The 6,000-nt window shown below is 47.7% G+C and overlaps 1 pseudogene; it reads left to right on the top strand.

Moving 5' to 3' along the window:
• Positions 1-1,469: 1,469 nt before the first annotated feature.
• On the top strand, positions 1,470-1,888 carry LOC101031848 (transcription factor BTF3 pseudogene; annotated as a pseudogene).
• Positions 1,889-6,000: the final 4,112 nt, after the last annotated feature.

The raw sequence follows: 6,000 nt of genomic DNA, 5'->3' as shown, positions 1-6,000 counted from the left end.
AAGAACTTTCAACCAAGAATTTTACATCCAGCCAAACTAAGCTTCATAAGTGAAGGAAAAATAAAGTTTTTTGTGAACAAGCAAGCACTCAGAGAATTCATCACCACCAGGCCTGCTTTACAAGAGCTTCTGAAAGAACCACTATACATAGAAAGGAACAAACAGTATCAGCCTTTCTAAAAAATACCAAAAAGTAAAAAACATCAATATAATGAAGAATTTACATCAACTAATGGGCAAAATAGCCAGCTAATATTAAATGACAGTATTAAACTCACATATATCATTATCAATTCTAAATTTAAATTGACTAAATTCCTCAATTCAAAGACAGCCAATTTGGACAAAAAACTAAAACTGTATGCTGCATCCAGACCCATCTCACATTCAAGGATACACAAAGACTCAAAACAAGGGATGGAGAGAGACTTACCAACCAACCAGAGAGCAAAAATAAATAAATAAAAAGCAGAAGTTACCATTTTTGCCTCTGATAAAATAGTATTTAAAGCAACAAAGATCAAAAGAAGCAAAGAAGGACATTATATAACGATAAAAGAATTAATGCAACAACAAGAAGATTTAAAGGTCCTAAATATACACGCGCCCGATACAGGAATACCCAGACATACAAGACTTATAAAGAGACTTAGACTCCCACACAATAATAGTGGGAGACTTCAACAATAATATTAGATCAATGAGACAGAAAATTAACAACGATATCCAGGACTTGAACTCAGATCTGGAACAAGTAAACGTAATTAACATTTATAGAACTCTCCACTTTACACAAAATATACACTCTTATCAGTACCACATCATATCAACTTAGAAGTTTAAACGAAATGTTGGTTGGCTCCTTGTTTGTTATTCTCTTCCCTCATTTTCTTTCATGTCTCCATTATTAAGGACAATTATAGGCATACCCATATTTAGACTGCATTCTAGCCCGGGCAGCAAAGCAATACCCCCATTCTCTCTCCCTCTTCCTCTTTCTCTTTCTTCCTCTTCTTTACTCTTTAAAAAAAAAAAAAATAATAATAATAATAATTCCTCATCCCATTCAACCAAATTTCTCACGATTAGGTGAAATTATAACAAATGTGTTGCTACAATTACCAAAGCTGTCTACTTACTGGTAACTTCAGAAAAAAAAAAAAAAAATCCGTGTGTAAGTGGACTTGTTCAGTTCAAACCCATGTTGTTCAAGGGTCAGCTGCAGATTATTTGTGTGTGTGTGTGTGTGTGTGTGTGTGTGTGTGTTTTGACAGGGTCTTTCTCTGTTCAGGCTGGAGTGCAGTGGCACGATCGTGGCTCACTGCAGCCTTGATCTTCTGGGCTTGGGCAATCCTCTTGCCTCAGCCTCCCGAGTACCTGGGACCGCAGGCATGCACCACCACACCTGGCTAAAAAACAAAACAAAACAAAAACAAACAAACAAAAAAAAAAAAAAAAAAAAAAGAACAGCCACAGCAGATGATAAAAAACTTCAGTTCTCCTTAAAGAAGTTAGGGGTAAACAATATCTCTGGTATTGAAGAGGTGAATATGTTTACAAACCAAGGAACAGTGATCCACTTTAACAACCCTAAAGTTCAGGCATCTCTGGCAGCAAACACTTTCACCATTACAGGCCATGCTGAGACAAAGCAGCTGACAGAAATGCTACCCAGCATCCTAAACCAGCTCGGGGCCGACAGTCTGACTAGTTTCAGGAGACTGGCTGAGGCTCTGCCCAAACAATCTGTGGATGGAAAAGCACCGCTTGCTCCTGGAGAAGAGGAGGAGGATGAAGTTCCAGATCTTGTGGAGAATGTTGATGAGGCTTCCAAGAATGAGGCAAACTGAATTGAGCCAACTTCTGAAGGTAAAACTTGAAGAAGTTACTGGGAGCTGCTATTTTATATTATGACTGCTTTTTAAGAAATGTTTGTTTATGGATCTGATAAAATCTAGATCTCTGATATTTTTAAGCCCAAGCCCCTTGGACACTGCAGCTCTTTTCAGTTTTTTGCTTACACACAATTCATTCTTTGCAGCTAATTAAGCCGAAGAAGCCTGGGAATCAAGTTTGAAACCAAGGTTAATAAAGTTCTTTGCCTAGTAAAAAAAAAAAAAATATTGAATAGCCCACTTCAAATCCTTTTTGAAAGGCTATGAGTATCCGAATAAATAGATAAATGTTGACTTATCTAAAAACACACATGCACCCTGAGAAAAGCCTTGTTTATCCGCCTCCCTAAACAAGGAGTTGATTCCCACGGTGGACCCTCCAGATGATTCAGGATAGAGGAACCTAAAGACTTGGAAGAAGAGAGGCCTTCTAGGTGGAGGGAACATCATGAGCCACAGCCGGGAGCTGGAGGATGCTTGGGGGCTGGTGGAACAGCAGCATGAGATGAGCTGATGAGGCTGGCAGGATCCAGAGCCTGGAGGACCTCGAATGCCAGGCCAAGGAACCGGACCTTATCCCCAGGGCAGTGGGAACCATGGAAGGGTTTTGAGCAAGGGAGTGACAAGGCTGCGTGTGTTGCCAGCAGGGTCCCTCTCTGGCTGCTGCATGAAGCATGGACTAAAGGCAGAGAGCAACATCAAGGAGCCCTCTGCTTTCGAGGTTCGGGAGGAAAAGATGAAGGATGAAGGTGGGCAGTTCTGCGGAAGGTGAGACGTAGACAGTCCCCAGGATAGCACAGAGGGGTGGCCAGCATTTAGTGAAGGATGGGATGAGGGCAGGCTGGAAGTGAGAGGAGGCTTGGTGACTCCTGGGTTCCTGGCCCAGGTGACCAGCTGGTTGGTGATGCTCTTGCTGAGATTGAGACAGGAGGAGCAGGTCTGGGGAAAGATAAAAAGTTTAGCTTTGGACATGTCAGGGGAGCAGGCGTCCCAAAGGAGCTATTGGGACTGGTTAGAGGCCTGGAGCCAGGCAAATGTGGACAGATTTTCCCTGAATGACATTTTTCTCGATGACTTTTTTTTTCTTTTTTGAGACAAAGTCTCTCTCTGTCACCCAGGCTGGAATGCAGTTGCGTGACCTCTGCTCACTGCAACCTCCACCTCCTGGATTCAAGCAATTCTGCCTTAGCCTCGTGAGTAGCTGGGACTACAGGCACATGCCACCACGCCTAGCTAATTTTTTGTATTTTTCATCATCTTAGCCAGGAAGTCTTGATCTGATCTTGTGATCCACCCGCCTTGGCCTCTTGAAGTGCTGGGATTACAGGCATAAGCCACCACGCCTGGCCTGGATGACTTTAAAGTATCCCAAGTACATTGGGGACAGTCCTTTGGCACCAACTGCCCATGGTCCTCAAGACAGATAGGACCAGGACATGGGTCCTAGAGAATGACAGGGGATAGAGTCAGCAAAGGGTCTGACTAGGGTGAAGGGGAGGGTCTAGGGTCCTTGGGTCAGGAGTACTCCCAGGGTAGTACAGGAGAGGCTGGCACAGAGGTTTAAGGGTAGAGAGGGAGTAGGAAAAAGCCATGGGTAGGCTGAGCCAGCAGGTCTCAGAGACCAGTCAGCCCAGAGTCATCATTATACAGACAGATGAAGCCAGGCCTGGCAAGGCCTAGGGATGTGGCAGGTAACACAACAAGGCAGATAGGTCATCAGCTTCTAGCTCAGTTCTGTACCCTCAGCCAGACTGGCTTGGAGGGGTCAGCTCAGTGTGCTCGGTGTGGGCCTGGGATTGAGCTCCTGGGCCACGCCTAGGTGCTGTAGGCTTGTATGGTTTGGGTGGAAGCACTGGGCAGGCAGATGAAAGCCCCACCCTGAGCAGTGCCTTAAACCCACGGTCTGTCAGTCTGCTCCAACCCTGTGCTGTGACTTTCTTAGTCCCAGGACCCAGGCCGAGCTGTAACCAGAGGAGGCAGCCGCAGCCTGGAGCCAGGGAACACAAAGCTGAGCACAGAGCAGTCTCCTGGCGGATGCTGAGGTGCTCATGGGAGGGTGGGGGGACCGTAGCATCAGGGACCATGTTCCACACGAGGTGAAATGCAGTCAGGGCAGTTTCCACAATGTTTGCTAAGCCAGGTACTGTTCTACGATCTCAAGACAGTGAACAGGATTTATGTTCTAACTAGACATTGACAATAAGCGAACTAATTAACATAATGACAGAAAGATGAGATGAAGAAACAGAGCCCAGAGAGGTGGGCACCTTCAGTGGGGAGCTGGGAATGGCCACTTGACAGAAGACCCCTGCAGGCCTGATAGGTTGGGTGATTTTAATCAAGTCTATGTCCCTCCCCGTGACCCATGTACCTCGTCCCACCAGCAGGCACTCCACCTCCCCTTCAGCTCCAATTGCACCACTGGGGCTTTCTTTCTTTCTTTCTTTCTTTTTTTTTTTTTTTTTTGAGACGGAATTTCGCCCTTGTTACCCAGGCTGGAGTGCAATGGCGCGATCTCGGCTCACCGCAACCTCCACCTCCCGGGCTCAGGCAATTCTCCTGCCTCAGCCTCCTAAGTAGCTGGGATTACAGGCACGTGCCACCATGCCCAGCTAATTTTTTGTACTTTTAGTAGAGACGGGGTTTCACCATGTTGACCAGGATGGTCTCGATCTCTCGACCTCGTGATCCACCCGCCTCGGCCTCCCAAAGTGCTGGGATTACAGGCTTGAGCCACCGCGCCCGGCCCTCTTTTTTTTTTTTAAGATGGAATCTTACTCTGTCACCTAGGCTGAAGTGCAGTGGCACGATCTCAGCTCACTGCAACCTCTGCCTCCCGGTTCAAGCGATTCTCCCACCTCAGCCTCCCAAGTAGCTGGGACTACAGGCGCCTGTCACCACGCCCAGCTAATTTTTGTACTTTGCTTAGTAGAGATGGGGTTTCGCCATGTTGGCCAGGCTCATCTTGAACTCCTGACCTCAAGTGATCAGCCCACTTCTGCCTCCCAAAGAGCTGGGATTGCAAGCATAAGCCACCGCGCCCGGCTGCACCATTGAGGGTTTCTGAGGGCTGCCCTTAACCGGGCCATTAGCGGGGCCTGAGGAGGACTGCTGGGCAATGAGCAGTCTGGTCCCTCCCACGAAGTCCTGCCCAAGAGCCACCCAAGCTCTACCCACTTGGCTCCTCCAGCCTGGGAGCCAGGTAAGAGCTGAGGCACCCCAGGGCCTTGGCATTGCATCAGGTGTAGCCTGGGAGGTGGAGGTGACTCACTTGGGGGTGTCAAGATCCAGCAAACAACAGCCCTGGGTCAGGGCAGAAACCTAGAGATTCCCTGCCTTGCCTTGCCCCAGAATGATGAACAGGAGGGCCTTGGCCTTTCCTAAGAAGCCCCCAACTGAGGGTCCTCCTGTTGTCAGGGAGGTCCAACTTCCAGCCAAGGTGTTGAGAGGTGCCCAAGGACCTGCCAGTGCCTGCTCCCTCTGGGCCTTGGCCTCCCAGTCCACTTACTGGGGGAGCAGTGGGGCTAGATAAGCTTCCGTGTTCCTCGCAGCTCTGAATTTCTGTTTTGGTGAGTATGTTGCAGGAGGCCCACAATCTCTGATGGTTTCTAGGAGCTCAGGGCAGAGACGAATGACATGCTGAAAAGGGAGGTGGCGGGGAGGGTTTGCAAGGTTTAGCAAATGGTAAGACAGGATTCGTTGTTAAATTTGAATTTCAGATTAGCAATGAATAACTTTTTAGTATAAGCATATGTCCCAAATATCCCTTATGTTAAAGAGTTATTCACTGTTTATCTGAAATTCAGACTTGACTGGGCATCTTGTACCTTCTCTGTCCACGTTAGGTGTGGAAGGTGACTGGAGCTGGGACCTCATCAGAGGAAGGTCTTAGACTCAGACAACCAGAGCTCTCGCCACCTCCCCTGCTGCCCTCAGGGTCCCTTATCCATGGACTTCTTGGTGCCTTGTTCGAAGGCAGGGGGATAGGGGAGTGAGAACCCCAGGGTTAGGGGAAACTAAGAGCTATGTAGAGAGTCAGAGACCCCAAGACCCCAAGAGGCAGCACCTGAACTCTTGCCCGGCACTCAGCTAACCTCGCCATCCC

This window comes from Saimiri boliviensis, chromosome 6, assembly GCF_048565385.1.
Source record: "Saimiri boliviensis isolate mSaiBol1 chromosome 6, mSaiBol1.pri, whole genome shotgun sequence".
NCBI classification, from domain to species: domain Eukaryota; kingdom Metazoa; phylum Chordata; class Mammalia; order Primates; family Cebidae; genus Saimiri; species Saimiri boliviensis.
The sequence above is the reverse complement of the archived record's forward strand: the minus strand, read 5'-3'. Positions and strand labels throughout refer to the sequence as shown.